The sequence below is a fragment of the Eumetopias jubatus genome, unplaced genomic scaffold (genome assembly GCF_037043125.1).
Source record: "Eumetopias jubatus isolate StellerSeaLion01/CBP00866 unplaced genomic scaffold, mEumJub1_p1.0 scaffold_11, whole genome shotgun sequence".
NCBI classification, from domain to species: domain Eukaryota; kingdom Metazoa; phylum Chordata; class Mammalia; order Carnivora; family Otariidae; genus Eumetopias; species Eumetopias jubatus.
In genome coordinates, this window is record NW_028274817.1 from 59,904,035 (window position 1) to 59,928,981 (window position 24,947).

Genomic DNA, 24,947 nt, shown 5'->3' on the forward strand with positions numbered 1-24,947 from the left:
ACAGCGCTCACCATAGCACATACCCTCCCAATGTCATCTAAATCTTTTAAGCTGCTATTAGAACTTGAAATTACAACCCAAAAAAAAGGGGGGGAGAGAGAAAGAGAGAGAAATGTGTATCAGCATACATGTACACACAAACCATTAAAATAACTTGCAGGATTATAAACTTATATGGATTAAGAAAAGTACTTCTCCCATGGATTGGCCAGGATCTCAGGTAGCAGGTTTAATGAGATCTAGACTCATTTATTCCCTACTTATTCAATATTGAGTCCAATATAAATAAGCAGGTAGTTAGAAAAGAGAAATTTCATGCATTTTGCTTTTTGTTTTCTAATTCATTTTCCATTGATGTGTGTTTTTCTCTAGGAACTTTCAAGAGTCTGTGTGACACAGAGAAATATTTATATTCTCAAAGCTTAGTGAAAGAGAAAGAAGGTAATGATGGCTAAGAGAAGTGATTACACTAGATCCACAAGACAATATTATGAGCAAGATAGACTCTTTGTAGACTCACAAGTCTGAAACAAATTGCTCCAGTAAAATTCTAACCTAATTGAAAAGTAACTTTAGATGAGACTCAGAAATTTGCCATATGTAAACTAACTTAATTATTTAGCCAGAATAATCAAAATGTTTTTCACTTAATTTACACTTCTTTAACTGGACTGATAGTTATAAAAATTGAGGTCTTTCATGTGTATACTCTTAAGTCTTTGCATTTCACTTCACATCCTCACAATAGCCCTGTGGTATAGATATCACCAGTATATAAATGAGAGGAAACTCAGAATCTAAATGACTTGCCAAAGCTCACCTGTTATGTAAATCTCAGAGCTGGGGTGAAAATTCACACCTGCCTCGTAATCATTGCTGGCTTTGACTGGCCTCATAGAACATAGAAAGAATACTACCTAGACTGAAGTTCAGGCTCAAGGTAAAACAACAACAAAAAAGTATACAATCATTACCTCTACAAAAGATTTCTAGTCCCATTACTTAAAAAAATGGATCATACCTTCTGCTCTGTCTCCTATAACCCATACAAATTTAGTCACTTTGAGAAAAAGAAAATAATCAGTTATATTTCTGAAGCTGTTCTCTAAAAATGTATTGAGGTATTTCACCAAGTTTCAGCCAAGAAATACAAAACTATGTCATCTTTAATGATAGATATCTTTTATTATTCTAATGAACCCTTTCCTAACATTAAAAAGAATTGGACAAAAAACCCTACTCACTGAAAAATGTTCTTTCATTTATAATTTCTAACAGGAATTTTTACTTATCTACTTGTTTTTGTATTCAAGTTTCAAAAGGCATAAACTACAGAGTTCCAAATATTGTCACTCTGCCTATTGCATTCTAGGTGTGTGGATGTACTGGTTTTTTAATGGATATATCTTAGTGACAGCATAAGCGTGTGTGTGTGTATGAGTGTGCGCACATTTGCATGAATGCATGCTCAAAATTAAGAAAGAAAGAATAATGCATTGAGGATAACAGCAATATTTATGGCCCTTACATGAATAAAAGGAGGTATTTATCTGTTTCATTTCTAATTAATTATAAACATTGAATGGCACATTCTTCACACAGGCAATAGTTTACTAATGGTAACTGTTTTATCATCCGATTAGGCTAGTATTGTGGACAACTTCACTGCCACAGTGAAAATGGTAGGACTGTCACCTTTTCCTTCATTGTGGTCTAATTCCAATTTGTTTTAGATATTTTCTTTTGAGGAAATCAATCTGTCTATTAGTGACTCTAATAAGGATTTCTAATGAAGGGCCTGAAGTTTTAAAGAAATGCACTAGCCCACATAACACTGGTACTATAAACCTTTCATTTACTGAGTTTAAAAGCTAATACTTTTCATAGTACATCAATTATATACCAAAAGTTTCTATGCCCTTGACTTGGAAACCAAGCAAATTAATGAATTAAGATCTCACATTAAAGTAACATATCATTGATTCCTTGTATTTTAAGTAAAATAACTAATCTTTCCTCTAGAAAAAAGACAAACTCCAGAAATACATTTGAGTTCTTTTAGGTGCTATGTCTCCATGGAAAAAAATCATATACCTCCCTGTTCTTATGTTGCATGAATGTAGAATGAGAACATCAACTAAGAGTTTAGTTCTTATGAATCAAGTTTTCTCATAACAGTGAAATTATCAGTAAGCATTGAAATTAAGATAAAGCTAACTTGTCAAGAAACCTGGATTCTACCACCAGTTTGTTCTCACAATAGGACTTCTGATTAAGGAAGAAATGACTTAACTTCTCTATAAGTTTCTTTAGCTATCAAAAAATGTGAGGACCAAAAGGAAATAAATCAAAAAATTTAAAGCTCACATGAATAAAGATGTATTCATGAGGGACACCTGAGTAGCTCAGTGGGTTAAGCCTCTGCTTTTGGCTCAGGTCATGATCCTGGGGTTCTGGGATCAAGCCCTGCATGGGCTCTCTGCTCAGCAGAGAGCTTGCTTCTTCTCCCTCCCCCCTCCCCCTGCTTGTGCTCTCTCTCTCTCTCTAAGAAATAAATTACAAAAATATCTTTAAAAAAGATGTATTCATGACTAATTTAAATTAACAAAATTACTTCAATATAATTTTGTTAATCTTTAAAACTATTTTAACACATAATTGTATTGACTCATCATACCTAAATTATTATGGAACCTTTCTAACAAGGCCATCTGTGGTTACTTGTGCTCAAATTATATAGTTATAAAATATTGCTCTGTCCAAATTTTAGACAATGATTTTAGACTCTAGACCCATATATATTATGGATGCATTCTGAGCATGGTGTTTGTGATTTCATATGTTTTCTTTATATTCCAAAGTTTCCTTACAAAAAATAAAATAAACTATAAATAATGTGATTGGCAGTTTCTTACAAAACTCTTACCATACACTCTGGGAATTACACTCCTTGGTTTTCACCTAACTGCGTTAAAAACTTATGCACACATGGGCGCCTGGGTGGCTCAGATGGTTAAGCGTCTGCCTTCGGCTCAGGTCATGATCCCAGGGTCCTGAGATCGAGCCCCGCATCAGGATCCCTGCTCAGCGGGAAGCCTGCTTCTCCCTCTGCCTGCCTCTCCCACTGCTTGTGTTCCCTCTCTCGCTGTGTCTCTCTCTGTCAAATAAATAAATAAAATCTTTAAAAAACAAAACAAAAAAAACTTATGCACACACAAAACCCTGGACACATGCTTATAGCAGCTTTATGTACAACTGCCAAAACTTGGAAACAAACAAGATGTCCTTTAGTAGGTGAATGGGTAAATAAACTGATAATGGAATATATTCAGGGCTAAAAAGAATGAGCTATCAAGACATGAAAAGACATGGAGGAAACTTAACTGCATATTACTAAGTGAAAGAAGCCAATCTGAAAATGCTACACACAGTATGATTCTAACCATATAACGTTCTAGGAAAGGCACAATTATGGAGACAGTAAAAAGATCAGTGGTCGTCAGTGGTTAAAGGGACAGAGGGATGAAGAGGAGAACAGTGGATTTTTGGACAGTGGAACTGTCATTGCCATTTAGGAAAAAAAAAAAGCTCACCTAGACATGGACACTGCTACCAGAGTATAATTGTAAATTATTTAAGGAATATTCAATTACTTAGCTAATTCAAATGCTTGAAGGTAGTCCCTCTCAAGATTGAACAAACACTGCTTTCCTGACTTTGTTCTCAGAAACTCAGGCAGTTATCAGAGTCGGCCAGAGAGCAGCACTCATTAAATTCTCTCTTAAAGTTCATTTTTTTGTCACCTGTTTACTTCAGGGTTATAATCCTTAGGTTCCAGTTGTTATGAGGTAGGCACACTCAATGAATAGAAAACAAGGACAATAGTCATTGAGGATTAGACATCAATTTTTATGGGTGATCTAATGTATTCTAAGAAAACCCAATGAACTAAATATTATTATCATCTCCATTTACAGTTGAAGGCACTGAAGCTTAGACAGGTTAAGTGATGTTATTAAAGTTATGTAATTACTATATGTCAAAGCCATGGTTTGTACCAGAATCTGTCAAACACTGAATCCTGTTTTCTTAAACAATATGCTATACTGCCACATATTTTCCCTTTCTATGGTTGTCAGATTTAGCAAATAAAAATACAGAATGTCCTGTATTTTATCTGAAAACCCTAACTTGACCAATAAATTTAATGTTAAAATATGTTTTATTTGGGCCCAAAAGAAAGAGGGCTTTTTGAAAATTAGATCATATTTGAGTTTGGGAAGTTGGAATTAACAGCTCATTTATAATCCTTTATGGACAGTGAAGGACTGATGAAACTCATGAAAGAAGTTGGAAAATAGACAATTCTTTAAAGTTTGCTCTATCATTCTGATTTTCTACTTTCTCAGGAGAGTCAGCTTCAGCCAGAAGAGGCACTAACCTTCCTTTTTTCCCAGATTGCTAAGTAAAATCTGGAGAGTATGAAGGAATCATATGATAAACAATATTCCATTTTGTACTTTGTGAATGTGACTACTGTATTACATAGTAGCTGGTTGATTATGTTTTCTCTCAACCCAAATATCTAAGGAATTACATCAGACCATTATGAATGTAACCTTCATTATCATCATATGGACCAGGAATATATTGAATGTCAATATACTAGGTACCAATTAGAATCAATAAGATATTAAGAAAAATCAATTGCCCACTAGGGCTTAATGAATATGGTCAAGGGTCATAGTATCATTTAATATACTTAATCATCTTAGAAGAACCAAAGGTCAAGGTAAGCCCCAGCTTCTTAAACTTCTGGGAAGGAGGATAAAGGGACATTTGAGAGACCTAGAAGTTGGTTTCTCATCTTAGTTGACAGTTCTTTTTTAGAGTAGTATATGTGACCAAATATCAAGAAACTAAAGCAAAGTACAAGCCTGCCTTCACTGAACTTTGCTACAGATACATGTGCTCCCACTATAGGGTTTACCAGATAAAGGAGGTTAAATTCAATGAGAGCAAGATCCCTCCCTCCCAGGGTTATAAAATCCTTGCTGTGAATATTTGTAAGAAGGAGAACTGGCATGGGATACAGAAGTACTTAGTGACCTTGGAGAGCTGTCATACCCAATAGCAGGTTGATCCCCAGAGAGGTTCATTAAGAAGGCTTAAAATTAGCTGTGTATGCACTCTTACATTGTAGATAGAAAACTATTATATTTTTTACCATAAAGGATACTACTAATTATTCTCACATATTCAGTAACTATTTGGGTGTGAGTAATGGAGGACAAAATGAATAAAAGGAGTGGAATACTCTAAAAATGGGGAATTTAAGATTTTATCTAGGGGTGCCTGGGTGGCTCAGTCATTAAGCGTCTGACTTCAGCTCAGGTCATCATCCCAGGGTCCTGGGATCGAGCCCCGCATCGTGCTCCCTGCTCGGCAGGAGGCCTGCTTCTCCCTCTCCCACTCCCCCTGCTTGTGTTCCCTCTCTCGCTGTGTCTCTCTCTGTCAAATAAATAAAATATTTAAAAAAAAAGATTTTATCTAGAGTCTCAATACCTTTGGCAAAATTACAAGTTAGTTTAGAGCTTTCCCATGTCTGTTACCTCCTATACTTTGCCTTCTAGGTTCCTAGAACACTCAGACTTTAAAGATGTCCAGGTCAGAGCTCTACCCTTCTCTTCCATGTTTCATAATGATCCTTTAGTCCTTCAACTTTGTCCTTAGAACTTAAAATCTTTTCTTCTTTCAATGTCTTTAGCAGAGTTAATTTTTAGGAGGAAGGCTTTTTACATTAAAGCACAAGCAACTGATAATACTTTATAGTATAAAATTAACTTTCCAAAAATATTTGAATTTTTTGAGAATATTTGTTTCTAGCACCAAGTAGTGAATCCGTAATGGAAAGATTTAAATAAGGACACATTATAATCAGGGATGGGGCATTTTCATGGTACTACTCAAATTATAAAATACATAGGTCAATAAAGATCCATGAGCAAGGCCATTTCTGTTAATCACAATTTCATTTGTTAAGTCCTTTTGTATTCAGCAGCCAGTATAGCATCTTTAAGCAAACAGTGAATGTAAATATCATGGACATAGATTCCATGACCTATTATCATCGGCCCACTGAGAATGCAGATAATGTCTACATCACTTTTTCCCAAATGCCAGTCCTCATCTAGACATCAACAGACCTGTGTCACAGTGAAATGAAAAAACATATATATAAAAGAACAATGAAGTGAGTAATAGTATAACGCTAAATAGTTTTTTGTTTAACTGAGATTTTTGTCAATCTTACATTTTGTTTGGTGTTAAGATAACCTTTCTTATATGGAGTCACAGTGTAAGTAGACAACATTAAATACGTTATTTGACAGAATGAAAAGTTAGCAGTCTTTCAACTTTGTGTTGGTCAAATAATCTTTTCTTGGAGGTGAACTGTTGTGAAATCTCTAAATCTGGGAACCACTCTTCTCCACACCTTTAAAGCAATTCATTAACTCTGGAAATTCCATAAGTGGTAGTGCGGGTGGAAATGGGGTGCTGAGTGGTAGTAAGCTGAAGGACCTGTGAAGGAGAAATTAATGAAATTGTCAAAATGACCAATTAACTGAACTTTTGCCTCAGAAATTACCTTGGCTGCCCCAGTCTTGAAAATGCCCCTAAAATGTGTCTTTGGACTTTAGCCCTGAAAGACAGGTACAGTTCTCATCCTTACCTTCCATCATACATTCTAAAAGCTTGCACACACTGGGACATTTTCTCCTTGAAAAGAAGAAATATATCAAAATATAGGGCATAAGAGTGAAGGAAAAGAACTGTGTAAAGATGGGGGGAAAGCAGGGATCCCCTTTTTTCTGTTCAAGGAGAATTGAGAAAAAAGACCAACTGGCTTTGACTAAATTGAAATATCCTTTTTTGTGTGCTTGGTATTCAGACCCTTAAAAATAACCAATCATCTCTATTGGGACTTTACTAGCCTAGTAAATAACCTTTGTTATTGACTCACAGTTTCTACTGAATTAGGAGTTGGAGGGTGTGCTTGTTTACAAATCTGAGGCTGTTCACTACAGGCTCATTCACCTCTCTTAAGACATTAACCTTTGAGCAGCTTTCCAGCAAGCATTGCATAAGACACAGGAGTGCTGGGAGGAAGCATGTTGCAGTTATAGCTCACAGGGATGGTCCAAGCCAGATATCTGTTATGAATGTCTAGCTAGGCCCACCCACACAACTGTTTAATTTTGGCAACCACTCTGGGCTTTTAACTTCTTGCAGATTGGTGCCAAACACCTACCTGCAGCCAATATGGACAGCTAGGCACACAGGCAGAATTGCCAGTCATCTATGTAAGTGTGTGTTCTGGTATGGCAGGAAGTATCCAATGACAGAATAATATACACATACATGTGTGCACTTATATTTTTATCCCTTTACTGTTACTTTAAGTTCCTTTGTCATAGTCCTTTCATTTTACACTTTCATTTTAGTCTTTAACTACAAATCCTTTATAGGAGAGATAGCACATTTATACTAAGATGTAAATGACTGATAGTAGAACCTTTCCCCAGGATAGTTTTTTGATAGGCAAAAGCTTCTGAAACATTAAAATGAGAGAAGTTTTCATCTCAAAAGAAGGAAAATGGTTTAGAAAGGAGTAGTAGAATTATAGCCGGCACCCTTTAGCTATTTTAGCAAAAGAGAGCTTAATGATCAAAATGTAGTTTAGTAGTCTCTGGAGGATAAAGGATCTGGCCAATAAACATGAATTATCATGGGATATAAAAATAAGATATATTCAATATATTATTAAAAATCCTATAATCTAAAATAATAATGTCATTTATTTACCTTCTTACCACCTGTTCTAAAAAGAATTGAAGGCAAGAATAACACTTATAAATCAACCTCACATTTGTGTCACACTTTATAGTTTTCAAAGTTCTTTAATATTTATTATCTTATTTAAGATTATTAGTAACGTAAAAATACCAAAACGTGAGTGTATTTTTCTTTTAAATAACAAAACAAAATTAATCCTTTCTCTGAAATATTTCTAAGCTGAGCAGCTTATTCAGCATCCTTTCTTTTGAAATACTTGGATACTTTCTGAATTCTTGTCTGTGGTTTTAACCTGCAATCATAGATGATGAACCTGTTATTAAACTTGCTTGAAGCTAATATCAGTTTATCCCCAAGCATCAGACGCCAGATGTTTTTGGTGAGAAGAAAATTAATGGCCTAAATAATGAATCAATTGAGGAGCAGTGGCCATAATCCATCTGCTCTTTAAGCCAAGGCCCTGAGTCAGGCTGGCTTCTGGCTACACAGAATATTAATCAGTTGAAGAGTTAAACGGAGGACTCAAAGCCATTGTTGTGAGATGCCTCCGGGCACCCCCAAGCCACTCCTTCTCTAGGCTGGGCTTTGTGCAAGGAATGAATAGGCAAACAAAAAGCAGGAGACAGAGAGAGAGCCCTATAGGACGGGTAATTTGGATTGACTGCCCCTTGTGTACCCAAGGAGACAATGACTAAATATGAACAGTGAAAATGCAAGCCAAGCCTCCTCTATTTGGATGAAATAATATTCCCTAAACACATAATCCATTCTGATGACAGTTAAATCATTTATTTATTGGGTTTCATCCCATTTGTTATTGTTGTCTTCATTCTTTAGCATTTCCTCCCAATCTACACACTGGTATTTTACTGTGGTCTGATATGAGGAATGAGTTTGTATCAAATAAAGTTCATATATATATATATATATATATATATAGAGAGAGAGAGAGAGAGAGAGAGAGAGAGAAATTTCCTGAGGTTTTGAGCCTTCAAATAATGTCTTCTTGCTTTTTATTTCCACTTCTTCTGGAGATTTGAAAAGCAAGTTATATAAAAAAATAAAAAAAGAAAAGAAAAGAAAGTTATAAGAAAGGCAAAGAATAACCTAATCAGGCACCTTCTCATATGGTGATATGTAACCTGATTCTTTCCTTTTTAAAGCCCAGAACTAACTTTTTTCATTGGCTTTAAAGAGATCACACAAAGTGACTTCAATGCTTTTCTTTAAAAAAACTTTAGGATAGATATATGTTGGAAATACATGATAGATAAAAGATAGATAGATAAATAGATAGATAGATATAAATACATATAAAGCACAATCCAAATAACTTGTTCTCAACCTCTATTTCCTCACATCTCTCAAAATTTCTGGAAGACACTTGGAATGGTAGTTCTGAGCATACCAGAGAAAAAAATGTTTGCAACTAGCGCATCCTTTTACTTATTCCTGTTTTTGCCCTCCAACTACTTGGGTAGCAAAAATAGAAGAAATTATAAAAATTCCAACCAAAAATTCTAGAGAAAGCCAAAGAATGCCAGAGAATAAAAAGTAATAAAACAATTTTGTTTTTGCGGAGCTATTTGTCAGAAGAAATGAATGCAAAGTTGGTGATTGGGTGAACTGCTTGGATACCATGCCAAAAACATGCCAAACAGGAAGCTGGGGCCCCTGACCATTAGAATAGTTCCATAAATTAATTTGTGTATTTTGCATGATGTTCTTCAATGAAGATAATATCTCTAGGTTCATGCTTAAAACTCCATGGACATATGAGTAATACTTTGTAAACTATGAGTAACCTAAGGAGGTTCATATACTATTTTTTTTGGGGGGTCTGTGGCCAAATTACTTCAAGTCAGAAAGAATTTATTGAGTTCCTTTTTTGTCCACAAACTGTAGCATTCTGCCTTGGTTCAAATAAATTATTTTAGGTAAGACCTTGCATAGGGATTAATCAGTAGCCATCTCTGTCTATGAGATGTGATTTTTGGGGGTCCTCAAATAACAACTACACATTTTAGGCTTTAATTGCCTCTACTTTACTATTTCCTTCAGAAGGGATCCTACCTAGTAACCGATACTCCTCATTATCAGATAGTCCTTTATTAGAAATTAATTCAGAAACAGCTAGAAATAAGAGAGACATGGGCTAGGAAAAAGGAAGAGGCTCTATAAGAAATAATAAATGGGAGGCTAAGAACCTCAAAAAAAAAAAAAAACAATTTTTACTTTATTATCCAGCACTGCTCAAAGGTGGCACTGTATTTCTTTTGTACCTCCTATCCCCTGCAGAACTTAGAGAAATAAGGTCCTAGAGAGGGTAGCTCTCTTTCTGAATCTGGCCCTTAGCTGGAACACTGTTGATAAATCAACAGTCTCCTGGCTGCATAAAGGAAGTGAGTGTCCCTTTTTACTTCCTTGGTTCTTTTTTTTTCTTTTTCTTTTTAATTTTTTAAAAATAATTTTTATTGTTATGTTAATTCTTCCTTGGCTCTTGCTATTGCCTAAGGAATGCCAGGCTCCCAGCTGAAACTGGTCTATTTTTCTCAACAGACCGTACTTCATGCCTGTGTGTTTGTGAATACACACACACACACACACACACACACACATCAAAACCACAACAGTTGCCAAATCTTTGCAGCTTATGCTCAGGATTTTTGAATGCCAGTGTGTCCTAGGAAATTATCTGGGAGGAACAGGACCACATTCTGTTGGCTTAAGTAAAGTGCCCCCAAAGTAAGTCCACTCTGCCCACTACTTAGAGGTGCAGGAATGTGGAGCCGCCACTCTCCACACACAGGAACTGTACCACTAGTTAAAATAAGCATACTCTTTAGCATCAGATTTCACTATTTAGTTACCACTAGCACTTAAAAAATCCTTTCTATTTAAAAGACTTCTAAAATATCAGAAGCTTTGGTCATTTTTTAAAACGGTTCAGTATTTTGCAGGTTTGCTAAGTGAGAGGACAGAGAAAAGGAAGTAATTTAGAAATATTGCTAAGTGGAAGAGCTAGAACCCCGGGAGTTATTTTGAGATATGGAAAACACAGTGTCAATAAAAGAAGTGAGCCTAACTTCCTGAATCCTTGAGACTGCTTTTTTGGTTGTCCAAACAGGCAGCTCTGCAACCTGAACTCATTGTGACCAGTTCTCTATGAAATAAAAAGCTGTTTATTTTGAAATGCATGTGTATGATTTTCTCAGGTAAATAGAATCATGTATTTTGGGAGGGATAGTTAGAAAGATTGCTTTGGTCACAATCACCCTCATCTCAGATATTATAATTGAGTTTTTCCTTCAAATATGGAGGTGTTTCTGTTTAGGTTATGAAATGAGCCTCAACAAAGGAAACAATGGTCTGAGTGACTTTTCTTTTCTAAAATCCAGTCCAAATGACCAAAGTTAAATGTTCTCCCAACGCTTCTTTTAATCTTCATGTTTTTCCTAGTTGTGTTGCATTTATTGTATGTATCACTTTAAGGAGGATTATGAGTTTGCTTATTTCTAAGTAGAAAACATAAAATGGTAACAAAAAACAAAAACAAAACCCTGTTACATGCAAAGATGGCTTTTTGCTGTTGTGTGATTTCTCTCTCCATTTTTATATGCATTAACACTTTCAATTAGTGTAGTTTCCTCTTTTTAATACTTTGTGCAAATTATTTTCTTTAACACTAATTTTAATGCTTTCAATTGAAAATTTTCTGATTCATTTTCTTATCTTGACTCTTCAGGTGGTTACCCATTTCAATTTTAATATATTATCCTCAATCCTTATGGTTATTAAAGTGAATAAGCTTTAGCTTTCCTCAATTTATGTTGTGGATTTATTTATGAGTCTTAAATTGGGTTGTGATCTGATAAATGGGTCATGAAAACTTAAGTTGCCATCCTCCAGTTTCCCCTCTGCACCATAAGAAGCAAGCTGATGAGAATGTATCACTTTCTCAAATCATTTTGATTTGACTGCTCTTATTAGGAAATCACATCTTCCTGTAGGATTTCTCTGTATTTTGGTAAACTGTACCAAATGCTGAGCAATTTGATAATTAAGAAAGAATTAGTATAATTAGCATAATCAGGGATCTATTTTAAATACAAACCTTTCTCTTAAAATGGCATTTTTTGGATCAAATCTGTGAGCACATTTACACTCTTGATTTGGTATATAATTTTTATTAGCCTGTTTTTGATTTGTAAAAATCAACAATTGAATGTAAATTTATGATGAAGGTAATGTGAAAAGATTTCCAATCCTAGTACTTCATTTTGATCTTTGTACAAAAAAACATTATTTCCCACTCAATTTTGCTCATTTGAAATTTAATGAAACTTTTAAATAATAGTCTACAATATTGAATATTAATCTTTTCTTTGTACCAATTAAAAAATAAAAATGGAACTGTCAATAGAGAACAAGATAGGCTCAGTTGTATTAGGGAGAAAATTTCAAACACGTTTTACAAAAGTCCTTTTCCAAGGATCATGCGATTAAATTTTCCCTCTTTTATTTACACACCCCGCTCCAGGTACCCCCGAATATGAATTCACACCCTATAATATTTTATATGTCTAACCAGTTTAAGGAATTAAAAGAAAAAAACAAGGTGCTTACAGACATGCATTAACTGTTTTAGACCTTGAGATCACCAATACGGTACTAAGGAGTTCTTTTGATTTTACTCTTCTCTTTCTCCTCTTCAAAAGGTCTGTTTTTTTTTTCTTTTACTTTCTTTTTTTTTTTTTAACTCACAAAAGAGTCTTGTTCTGTTTCCTCCAGGCACTGCTTTTCACATATTTCAACCACTGTTATTGTTACTCTGTGAGTAGGTTATTATTGAGCAGAACATAATGAAGCTAGGATTTCTATGTCTACTTCCTTCTGAGGAAGCCTAATCACTTGCCCCACCTCTCAGTGAATATCCCTGTGAGAGAAGTATGGTTACACTCTGTCCACGGACAGAGAAAGGGAGGCACAGAAAAGTGGCTTGTGATAGGGTTAAAAATATGATCTTAGTCTCCTAATGCCTTAGCCTGGGTCTTTTTGTTAAACTGTATTGCCAAGGGACAGAATCCCTGAAATTTGTTTTCCTTTTCTTCAATTGTAAACTTCCTGTTAAAACTGAAATTCGTCATCAGCTCTATGCATCTGGAGGCACTGAATTTTTTTTGTCAAGTGACAATATTTTCCTAGTCTTCCAAAGTTAACAACTTCAGAGATAGTTTTGTTTCAATTCTCTGTGTGGCCAGCCACCATTCCCCACCTTCCCTGCTCCAGTCTCACCCCACAGCAATACCAAACACAAACTAGCTGATTTTTCTTTCTCAGGGTCTGCACACTGACAGTACTGCTGTGATTCTGGTGTCTCACATTGCAATAGCCTCCTAAGTGGCCTCTTTATTCTAGACTCCAACCTATTCTAATGCAGCACTACAAACATGGCCAGAAAATGTATCTTTCTGTGGCATCATTTTGATCATATCCTTGATTTAAAACCTTTAATCTCATCTATACTTACAAGATAAAATCAAAATGTTTCATCTGGTATTCATAGCTTACTCTTACAACACTGAGCTTGCACCACGTCTTACCACATATGACTATTTTTTTTCCACATATGACTATTTTAGATATATGTAAAAGCTTCTAGCATTTTTGGTTCCTCAAGATCAGGGATTATGCTGTCTTCAACTTTACATTTCACAGAGCACTAAACAGTCTACATTGGAGATGTACAAGAAATATTTTAGTATGAATATATGGAAGAATAAATATTTCACTTCTATTTACTATTTACCTCACTATTCTCAAAATTGTGAATCAGAATAGTAACTTTTAAAAGGTTCAAATGGTACATATATAAGGAAAGAAAATGAGTATATGATATCAGACCAACAATTAAAAAAATAACTTTTACTCATCTACTAATATATTTAGAAAACAAAGGAAATTCAGATAAGTGCCAAGTACAAAGAAGTACAAAAAAGTACTCAGTGTTAGCAGTTTGGTGTCTAACTTAATTTTTTTTTCTTCTTCTACTACAGGCAGTAACCTTGAGAGGAAAAACCTCAGAAATCTCTCTCTTCTTCAAAATGAGATAAAATGTCTCTTTCTATGGATTTGCTATTTGGTTATGATTTTTAGTAGAGTGAAGGGTCTCTGAGTTTACTAGAAATATAATAAATATATTCACATACTATTACATATAAACCTGACTACTAGTTTTCATGTCATTAAAATAAATTAGATCTTCATGGGGTGCCTGGGTGGCTCAGTCGTTAAGCATCTGCCTTCGGCTCAGGTCATGATCCCAAGGTCCTGGGATCAAGTCCCGCATCGGGCTCCCTGCTCAGCGGGAAGCCTGCTTCTCCCTCTCCCACTCCACCTGCTTGTGTTCCCTCTCTTGCTGTCTCTCTCTGTCAAATAAATAAAATCTTAAAAAAATAAATAAAATCAAATAAATTAGATCTTCAGACAAGAAAATGAAAAAAAAAATATTTCCCCTTATTTTTTCTGGTTTCCCAAAAATATTTCAATATGGAATCTTGCCCTAACCCCCTTGACAGGAAAGGGGAAAACAATCTCAAATTTTATATAAAGATTAACTTTGTCACTTTTTTCAGGGATGCTTCAAATGCACAGGACCATTTTTATTATCTGTTATTTTCTTCTTCTTTTTTTCGGGAAGTTAAATTTTCTATGTGGGTACAGATTGAAAATTCTTACTGAAGTAAAAGCAGCAGAATTTATTGTTTCAAATGTTTCTTTAGTGCTCCTTGAGTTGAGCACTTTCTTGACTTGGTCTCCTTAGGTAAGAAATTCGTGTAACATTTTGTTCTCCCAAGCAAGAAGGAATGTTTTCCCTCCTCAATCACTATCCCGGCATACTTGTCCAACAACTGCAATACAGGAGAGAAAGGGCACTGGGCTTGAAATTAAGTTGTTCCTCTGCCACTGGCTATTTAAAGAAATTCCTTCTCTTCTTCTACTGTTTTGGATATGTAATAAACTTTCTTCATATTCCAAACCCCCAAATAAAAAAGTTAGCCTCAATTTACCCCATTTAATAAACATCTCCTTATTTGTCTCAGATTGAACTTCACATTAGTATTAAGTTCCTTTGAGCCTATAAATAATAATTTTCTAGATAAAATGAGCAGCAATCCAGATCAATGACACAGCTGTAATTCAAAGGTTACCACTGCCACAGGTAAACAAAAAGAACACCATGATTTACAATATTAGCATATCTCCTACTACCAAATTACAGGTTTGTCTTCAGTGAGGAAGTACCCATTATGGTTATTGACAACTGTTAAAATACACTTACGTTTTGTCAAAGAACTTGAATCACATGTATGACATAAAAGGAAAACATTTATTCAATGCAATAGTATAAAGGCTCATTTGCAAACAGTGTGTGTATTGGGGAGGTCTGTCCTTCAGATTTCAAGGCTGTCTTTTTTCTACTTGAATAATAAGAAAAGCAATATCACTATAAAAGGAGACAAGAGATGAATGGAAAGAAAGGTTCTGTGTTACAGTTCAACGAAAAGAGGCTAATTCTTTTCATGCACAAGGAAATTGTTGTATTGAATATTATTTTAAAGAAATATTTCTCTTAAAATGGCAGGGGGCTTGGATGACATCTTGTATTGAGATATCAGCTTTAACAAAATTTATTTTAAATGTCCCATGCTCAGTGAAGTCTTCCTTTAAAATCTCACATTATATCAACAATTACAAAACAAATTTATCTCTACTCAATTACAACCCTTTCCTGAAACTTTTGTTAAAACATTACAAATTTAAACTTACATTTAACTCAAGATGTGTATTTAAATCAGACCAAGAACTGAGAAAATGTTCTCACAATCTGGACACTACTTGGGCCACAAGTGTGTAAAGGATTAGGAACAAACACATACAGTATAATGCATGTTACATAAGCATATTCATACTTGATGAATCACATATGGCTGACCAAATTAAATCCTTCCTTCATCGCAGTCTAACTTCAAAATTCTTTTTAAAACCGACTTTACAATGTAAAAATGATTGTGCTTCTTTCACATTGTGTGACCTTGCTGGCCTATAACCATAATAGAAAATGGTATGTGGCCAATATTGTTGAAAGTCTTTGAGACAGAAACCAAATGCTAAGGGCCTGTTTCCTGATATTTTGATATAAAGGATATAAGTTTCAAATTCCTGTTTTCATGGAAACTAGGATGCATGCTGGGGGAAAGAAGCTTTGAAGTTATCAGAAATTTGTTGTTGTTGTTGTTGTTTTTAATCTGAATGATCTGGAGCAAAGTAGGCCTGTTTGTTAGTATTTCCCAGGATACTTAGCTGCTCTGTTGCCCTCGGGGGTCAAACTTCAGTGTAAATAACTTTATCTAGAAGCAACTATTTGGACTTGTCCTATGTCTGTCAGTGAGGCATTTGGATCCAATCTAAACACAAGCCTGCAACAGGGTAGCTGCAGCACACACGAAACTTACCAAAGTCTCCTATTTTGAAAGTCCATTTTTTTCCGGTTTTTGTTTTGAAATACACATGTGAAGGGAAAAAGCAGACATCTGACATTTCAGTCCCTGTGTTGTTTGTCTACTCTTTGATTTGCCAAGTGACCAGAAATACTTAAGTGTCATTTGTCCCTATAGGTGAAAGCCAAGTCATTATATAGTAAAGTAAACTACATGGAAGTATCTTCTGTCTCTCTGTTTCTCTTCCTCTCACATCCACACACACATCTTAAATGTACGCCAGTCTTACAGACCACATGTCTTGTGGTGAAAAAAAAATTTTGAGGGGAGAGATTAGGAGTTAAACTAAAAATTTTCAGAACCTGAAAGTCTAACAGCCTGCTGATTCTTTTTATAATTTTTGAAAATGAGAGATCAAGAAATTTTTAGGTTTTCGATATAGAGTATCATGTTATCTGCAAATAGTGAAAGTTTGACTTCTTCCTTGCTGATTGGATATCATTTATTTCTTTTTGATGTCTGATTACTGAGGCTAGGACTTTCAGTACTATGTTAAATAACAATGTTGAGAGTAGACATCCCTGTCTTGTTCATGATTTTAGAGGAAAAGCTTGCTGTTTTTCTTCACTGAAGGTGGTATTAGCTGTGGGTTTTTCCTATACGGCCTTTATGATGTTGAGGTATGTTTACTGTATCCTTACTTTGTTGAGGGTTTTTATCATGAATGGATGTTGTACTTTGTGAAATGGTTTTTCTGCATCTATTGAAAAGGCCATATGGTTCTTATCCTTCCTTTTATTAGTGTGGTTTATCACGTTGTTCAATTTGTGAATATTGAACCACCCTGCAGCCCACAAATAATTCCCAATTGATCATGGTGAATGATTCTTTTAATGTACTGCTGGATAAGATTTGCTAGTATTTGGTTGAACATTTTTGCATCCATGTTCATCAGGGATATTGGCCTATAGTTCTCTTTTTTAGAGGAGTCTGTCTGGTTTTGGAGTCAGGGTAATGATGGCCTAATAGAATGAATTTGGAAGTTTTCCTTCCACTTTTTTTTTTTTTGGAATAGTTTTAGAAGAGTGGGTATTAACTCTCCTTTAAATATTTGGTAGACTGACCTCATGAAACCATCTAGTCCTGGACTTTTGTTTCTTGGGATATTTTTAATGACTGATTCAATTTCTAAGCAGGTTATTGGTCGGTTCAAGTTTTCTACTTCTTCCTATTTCAATTTTGGTAGTTTTTATATTTCTAGGATTTTATCCATTTCTTCAAGATTGTCTGATTTTTGGCATGCAAATTTTCATAATATTCTCATTTTTTTGGTATTTATGTGCTGTTCGTTGTTATTTCTCCTCTCTCATTTGTGATTTTACTTTTTTGGGTCTTTTCTCTTTTCTTTTTTATAAGTCTGGCTAGAGCTTTATCACTTTTATTACTTTTTTCAATGAACCAGCTCCTGGTTTCATTGATCTATTCTACTGTTTATTTTTAGTTTCTGTCGTTTATTTCTGCTCTAATCCTTATTATTTCCCTTCTTCCACTAGCTTTAAGGTTCGTTGTTGTTCTTTTTCTAGCCCTTTTAGATGTAAGGTTAAGTTGTTTATTTGAAATTTTTCTTACTTCTTGATGTAGGCATATATTGGTATATTCTTCTCTCTTAGGACCACTTTTGCTGTATCCCAAAGGTTTTGGACCATTGTGTTTTCCCTTTTATTCATTTCCCTTTTTTTTTTTTTTTAGTTTCTTCTTTAATTTCCCAATTGACCCATTCATTCTTTAGTAGCATGTTGTTTAACCTCTATGTATCTGTTTTTTTCCTAATTTTTCCTTGTGGTTAGCTTCAAGTTTCATAGTGTTATGGACAGATAATAAGCCAGTCTTTTTGTCTTGTTTTTGATTTCAGTCTTTTTGTACTTGTTGAGGCCTGATTTGTAACCTAGTATGTGATCCATTCTGGAGACTGTCCCATGTGCACTCTAAAAGAAAGTGTATTCTGCTTTGGGATGAAATGCTTTAAATGTATCTGTTATGTCCACCTGGTCCAGTGTGTCATAGAAAGCCATTGTTTCCTCTTTGATTTTTTGCTTAGGTGATCCAACCATTGATGTAAGTGGTGTGTTAAAGTAGCATGCTATTATTGGATTATTATCAATGAGTTCATTTATATTTGTTATTAATTGTTTTATATATTTGGAGGCATAAATATTTATAGTTGTTAGATCTTCTTTTTGGATAGTCCCCTTTATTTTGATATAGTGCCCTTCTTCATCTCTTGTTACAGTCTTTGTTTAAAGTCTAGTTTATCTGATATAAGCATTGCTACTCCAGCTTTCTTTTGACATCCATTTGCATGATAAATATTTCTCCATCCCCTCACTTTCAATCTGCAGGTCTCTTAGGTTTAAAATAAATCTATTGTAGGCAGCATATAAATGGGTCTTGTTTTTTCATTCTCTCTGACATCCTATATCTTTTGATTGGAGAGTTTTGTCCATTTACATCCAGAATAATTAATGATAGATATGTATTAGTGCCATTTTATTACTTGTTTTGTCATTGATTTTGGAAATTTTCTCTGTTCCTTTCATTTTTGTCACTTTTGGTCTTCCCTTTCCACTCAGAGTCCCCTTTAATATTCCTTGCAGAGCTGTTTTAGTGATCTCAATCGCCTTTAGTTTTTGTTTGGGAAACTTTTTACTTCTCCTTCTATTCTGAATGATAGCCTTGCTGGACAGATTATTTTTGGCTGCAGATATCCCCCCTTTGGCACGTTGAATATATCATGCCACTTTACTCTGGCTTGCCAAGTTTCTGTGGAGAGATCTGCAGCTAACCTTCCGGTCTTCCCTTGTAAGTTAAGCACTTCTTTTGTCTTGCTGATTTTTGTCTTGCTGCTTTTAGAATTTTTTCTTTATCTCTAAAATTTGGAAATTTAACTACAATATGTCTTGGTGCTGGCCCGCTTTTCTTGATTTTGATGGAAGTTCTCTGTCCCTTCTGGATTGGGGTGTCTCTTTCTTTCCCCAGATTAGGGAAGTTTTCAGCTATTATTTCCTCAAATAAACTTTCTGCCCCCTTTTCTCTCTTCTTCTTCTGGGACTCCTATGATATGAATGTTATTACATTTGATGGAGTCGCGAGTTCCTTAAGTCTACTCATGTGATCCATCATTCTTTTTTCCTTCTAAAAGAGAAAATATTTTAAATCAAAAGAATCAAAAGCCATGGAAGTGATAAGTGGAATTTGAGATTATACTGATTTATGTGTATAATTTGCATAGAGAAGGAAAGAAGAGATTCTAAATTGATGGGATTGTATGAGCAAAGTGAGGGAGGCTGAGTTGTTAAAATATTAGTTATGATCATAACAATTTTAGAATTTTGTACTATCTCTTAAAATTGGTGATTCATTTAGAGCAGATTATCATAACCATTGAATGAATACATAGTTCTGTTTATTTAAAAAGTTAGATGGTGTAATAAAAACAGCATAGCATAATGTTGGGGTTAGAAAAGCGTTCACTGGGAGTTTTGTATAAGACATATTATATTTAGAATCCAAAAAAGTTGGACTTATATTTGTCTGTAAATGGATAATTTTCACCACCAAAGTCAGAATCCACACAGATAAAGGATAATCATACATCCTGAAAAGCATAGTCTAGTGGGCTATGAGTATACATATCTGTGTGTATGACACATATATTAAACTTAAGAGAAAGAGCAACATAGCAAATGAATTGAAAAAACAGACCACCTTTCTTTTATTTATAACAATTATGGAAGCGATTTCAAAAGTAGGAAGTATCAAAGGACATGCAGTAGAGAAGCAACCATTTAACCTTATCCTCAAACACAAGCATGTCACATGAGTTAATAATTGTAATTATCTGTAGAGTTAATGCCGTCAGAAACAAAGCTTTCTTATATGTCAGTTGGTTTTGCAAACCATTGCAGTGTTGCTAGGTTTTTCAGATGAATTACTGTAGGAATTCAAGGCTTAAAGAAAATCATAATAATAGGGTGTCATAAATCTCCATCACACCTGGAACTCAACTGTAGCATTCTTTCATCCTCAATCCAAGAGTATGTTGTACACTTGCTACTGAGAATATCAGCATGATGGAGTCTTAAACATTCCAACACATTTTCATCATTACCACTAGGTGTGGGTCTCACCTAAATGAATATATCTGTAAACAGTGAAGCAGCTTTGAGGTCACAAAGTTGGTTACCGAGATGAATTCCCAGTTCCCTTCATTATAGAACATCTGTACTTTATCTTCTAAAGTAGTGGTTGGGCTGTATTTTGTAATCCAACTGGGATGATCAGGCTTCCTCTCTTAATTTTTTTTTAAACTATTGATGTTAAAACAAATAAAAACAATGAAGATTTTTTTTTTAGTTTTTGGCTTAGTAGATCCTATTTATTTACTTTTTAATTTATAATACATTTTTTATAATACAAGGGCTACAGTTAAAGAATGTGACAGTAACAGATTTATGGTATCCTGATTAACACAGCATGACTAGGGAAACATTTGACTGTGGTTTCTGGACTTCTGCAATGCACTGCACTCATTTGCAAAGGACAGATAAACTGTATAGTTGTCAGAGAAACTAAAAAATGAACTACTACAGCGTAGTTAATTCAAAGCGAGCTGAATAATGCAAACACAAATTTTACTTTCTATGGTGTTTTTCTCCAAATTCATCAGACCAAAGAATCTTGCATACAACTAAGGCAAAATCAAAACAAATTAAATAACTACACTTATCCAGGTATGTTAAAGACCTTTATTATTTATGTATTCACTTTTTGTTTACTATTTTGGCAGATATTAGTGACTTAAGATGGAATAGAGCCACAGAATTCCCTCTGGGTTGTTTATGAAGCTAACAATAAGACCAGGCTAAGACACAAATAATTACCCTCTGACTTGTTTCTCAAGGAACTCAGCTTAGCCATGTTTATCCTCAGTTGGTATTACTAACTATAAACTTCACAATTTTGAACAGGTTGCATTCTTTTAATATAGATTTGCACAAAGTTCTCTCACTCAACAATACTTGAATTTTGTAAATTAAAACAATGTCACATAGTTTGTATGATGGCCAAAAGAAGAGGGACTCCAATATTTGGCCCTCAAGCCAAATGTTACAAAAGTTCACCATTCCTTATATGAAAATAGCAAAAGTTTCAGATGCTACCACAGAGTACAATCCATGCAGGAGTAACAGAGACATTTATGAGGACAGACTTTTATTTTTCTTACAAATATGGTCAGTATGAATCAATAGGTTAGAGAAATGTTATTCTAAATCTTAAACACATTTCAATCAACTGTATTTAGTTCTAGGAATATAATTATTTACTTCTGAATTTATTTCTTCTAAACTATTTATGTTGTCTCTAATACTAGACTAATGAAGTAAAATAAAAATATTCTGTCTTGTGTAAAATTATAATGTTAATGATTTAAAAGATAAATAGAATGCAATATCATCATAATACATGATTTAAACGTGCCTGAAATATCACTAAGTAATTATCCCTATACATAGAACATGTACTACAACCATCCTATCTTTGACCTAGTATTTATTTAAGAGATTACCTACTTCCAACTGCCTATGCTGAAACTTCTTGTCAGGATGTTTCTTTGTTTTATGAAAAATCTGTTACAATAAATATTGTTACATGATTTCAATAGATGAACAGATCAAAGTGATTTTTTTCTTATAATTTCCTTAAAAACATCCCCTTCCTCCCCTTCTTCCAAAAAAATGTAAAATATTTTTACAACAAATGCATGAAATATATATATATTTATATATAATATAACTTAAATAAATAAATATATGTAAATTGTGTATATATTTAAATATATAATTTCTTTAAGAATAGAAAATATAGCCCACAATGCAGAGGTCCTCTCCTTATAATTTTTGTGTTCTTTAATTTAAACCTGCTGAATTAGAGGTCGCATATGTAAGCCATTTACACAGGCAAGAAAGCATTCTGTGCCCAATTAGTGCATGAAATTCAGTAGTGAAAGGCTTTTGGTGTTCTACAATTTGGTTTACATTGTGGAAGGCTAAATTTGGGAAAGGGTAGTAAATAGCTATGAAAAGGATATTCCTTTTTAACTAACTCACTGAAAATCTGCTACAAATTCCAGATCGAAGCACAAAGTGAATGTAGATTTTTCATAGTACTAGGCTAATGATAACACTTTAAAAACATCTTGAAGAATCTTGACAGAGTAAGGTAACATTTCATTTACTTCAGGCTGATTTCTCTATTTGTATGCCATACTCTTTCAAGCAGGTCCAATTTAGAAATACAACAAAACCTACAAAAACAAGTAATATATAAAAATTCAGTTAGATGCTGACATTCACAATACAAAAAAATTGTTCAATTTCTTAAAGTTCCTTGCATCTCAATACTCACATTCCCACACACCAAGCATTTGTGCATGCATGTGCTTATTTACCTTGAGGCTTGGAGCCTAACAAACTAGAGAGACAACTTTAGGTACAACTGTTGAAGAGTTGTCAGCTGGAATGATGAAGCAGCTCTGAAATTATGTGAGTGTATGGGACAGTAGTATTTGATTTAACAAAATAACACCTTGACTTTGTATCATACTTTGCCCCCTTTTTAAAGACAATTGCACAGAATCCTCGTAACAGCTCTATGAGTTTGGTTGTAATTACAGACTCATAAAATGTCAGAATTGAAAAAGTCCTGCATTTTTATATTGTCATCTCTTCATACTAAAGATAAAGAAACCAAGGTTCAGAGGTTGGGTGGCAAACATTAGGCCAAATCAGTACGATGGAAGAAGCACAGATTTTGACCAGAACACGGTGAATTCAAGATTCAGCTCAGCCACTCTTGAACTGTGTCAATTTCCTTTAGCAAGTAATATAACTTCATTGAATCTGTTTTCTCACCTGTAAAATATGGGACACAGTAGCTAATTTTCTAACTTGTATAGATGAGTGAAACTGTGTTTGGAAAACAACTAACAGAGTATCTGGAACATAGTAGGTACTTAACTAAAGAAAATTCTATTCCTACTGGGCAGTCTACAATGCACACATGCACACACACACACACACACACACACACACACACACACATATGTTTTCAAGAATACACTTATTGGGACGCCTGGGTGGCTCAGTTGGTTAAGCATCTGTCTTAGACTCAGGTCATGATCTCAGGGTCCTGGGATTGAACCACACATCAGGCTCTCTGCTCAGCGGGGAGTCTGCTTCTCCCTCTGTGCACACTCTTTCTCTCTCTTTCTCAAATAAACAAAATCTTTTTTGTAAAAAAGAATACATTTATAAGTTGAAGCAAGGTGTACCAGTACACGGAGAAGGGAGAGCCTTGACAAATCTAAAACACACACACAAACACAACTGTTTACAGTCTCTGAAAATAAAACAGGGTTTAGGTTTTGCTAGTTGCCATACAGTTTTGCATAAGCTACCTAGAACAGGCTCAGAATTAAACTAGAAATAGCTTTGTGTCTATGCAATTGCTTAGGTGATTATGATTTTGAAGGTGGTAGGATGGCCTTTTCTCTACCATATATTCTTTTGCTCTACTTGTATTGAAATCCCTTTATTCATTCTTTAGGTTTAGCATGTCCATTAAGATATAATTATAATTTTTCCTGATTACAACAACATAGAGTTTGTTACAAAACTGTGAAAGAACACAAAGAAGACAATAAAAAGTGTAGCTAACCCATCACCCAGAATAACCTAATGCAGATATTTTGGTATATTTCCTTAGTCTTTTATTTTCCATGAGTGTGTCCATGTAGTAGGATTATGATAGATAAATGATAGATAGATAGATAGATGATAGATAGATAGATAGATAGATAGATAGATAGATAGATAGATGATAGATGATAGAATTTATCAGGGTCTAGGTCAAAAATAGCGGTGGTGGTGGCAGCTGTGTCCTGGCTGTCTGGGCTGCTAGGTCCATCTGGGGCACAACTGGGGCATTCCATGTCGAGTGGTGCCCATGGCGAGGAGGCCTCAGCTTGCATGTGAAAGGCTCTCACCTACTTGGTAACGCTCCCTGGCGTGGGTGTGAGCATGCTGAATGTCTTCCTGAAGTCACCTCATGGAAAGCACGACAGACCTGAGTTCATCGGCCACCCCCATCTCTGCATCAGATCCAAGCCCTTTCCCTGGGGAGATGGTAATCATAGTTTATTCCATAACTCTCACATAAATCCACTTCCAACCGGCTATGAAGATGAATAAAGAGAACCTGGACCACCACCCAGTGGTGACCACAGCACTGGTTTGGACCATGACTCTGCACACGGACCAGAAAAGTCTATGGGACCTTAAGCTCACCTTCCTTACTTGCATCAAATGACGACCAGTATACTAATCTTCCATCCATTTGCTTATGGCAGGAGATGGCTTAAATAAATAACTTAGATTGGTCCATGAAAAAAAAAAAGAAGAGTTTTATCAGGACCTTTTCAATCTTCATCTTGTGAGAATTTCCCCAATGCCATTAAATATTCTTTTAAGA

At 34.7% G+C, this 24,947-nt stretch overlaps 1 pseudogene; it reads left to right on the forward strand.

The window, feature by feature from the left end:
* Nucleotides 1-24,667, forward strand: part of LOC114207447 (cytochrome c oxidase subunit 6A1, mitochondrial pseudogene) — a 91,530-nt pseudogene extending 66,863 nt beyond the window's left edge.
* The last annotated feature ends 280 nt before the right edge of the window (nt 24,668-24,947 follow it).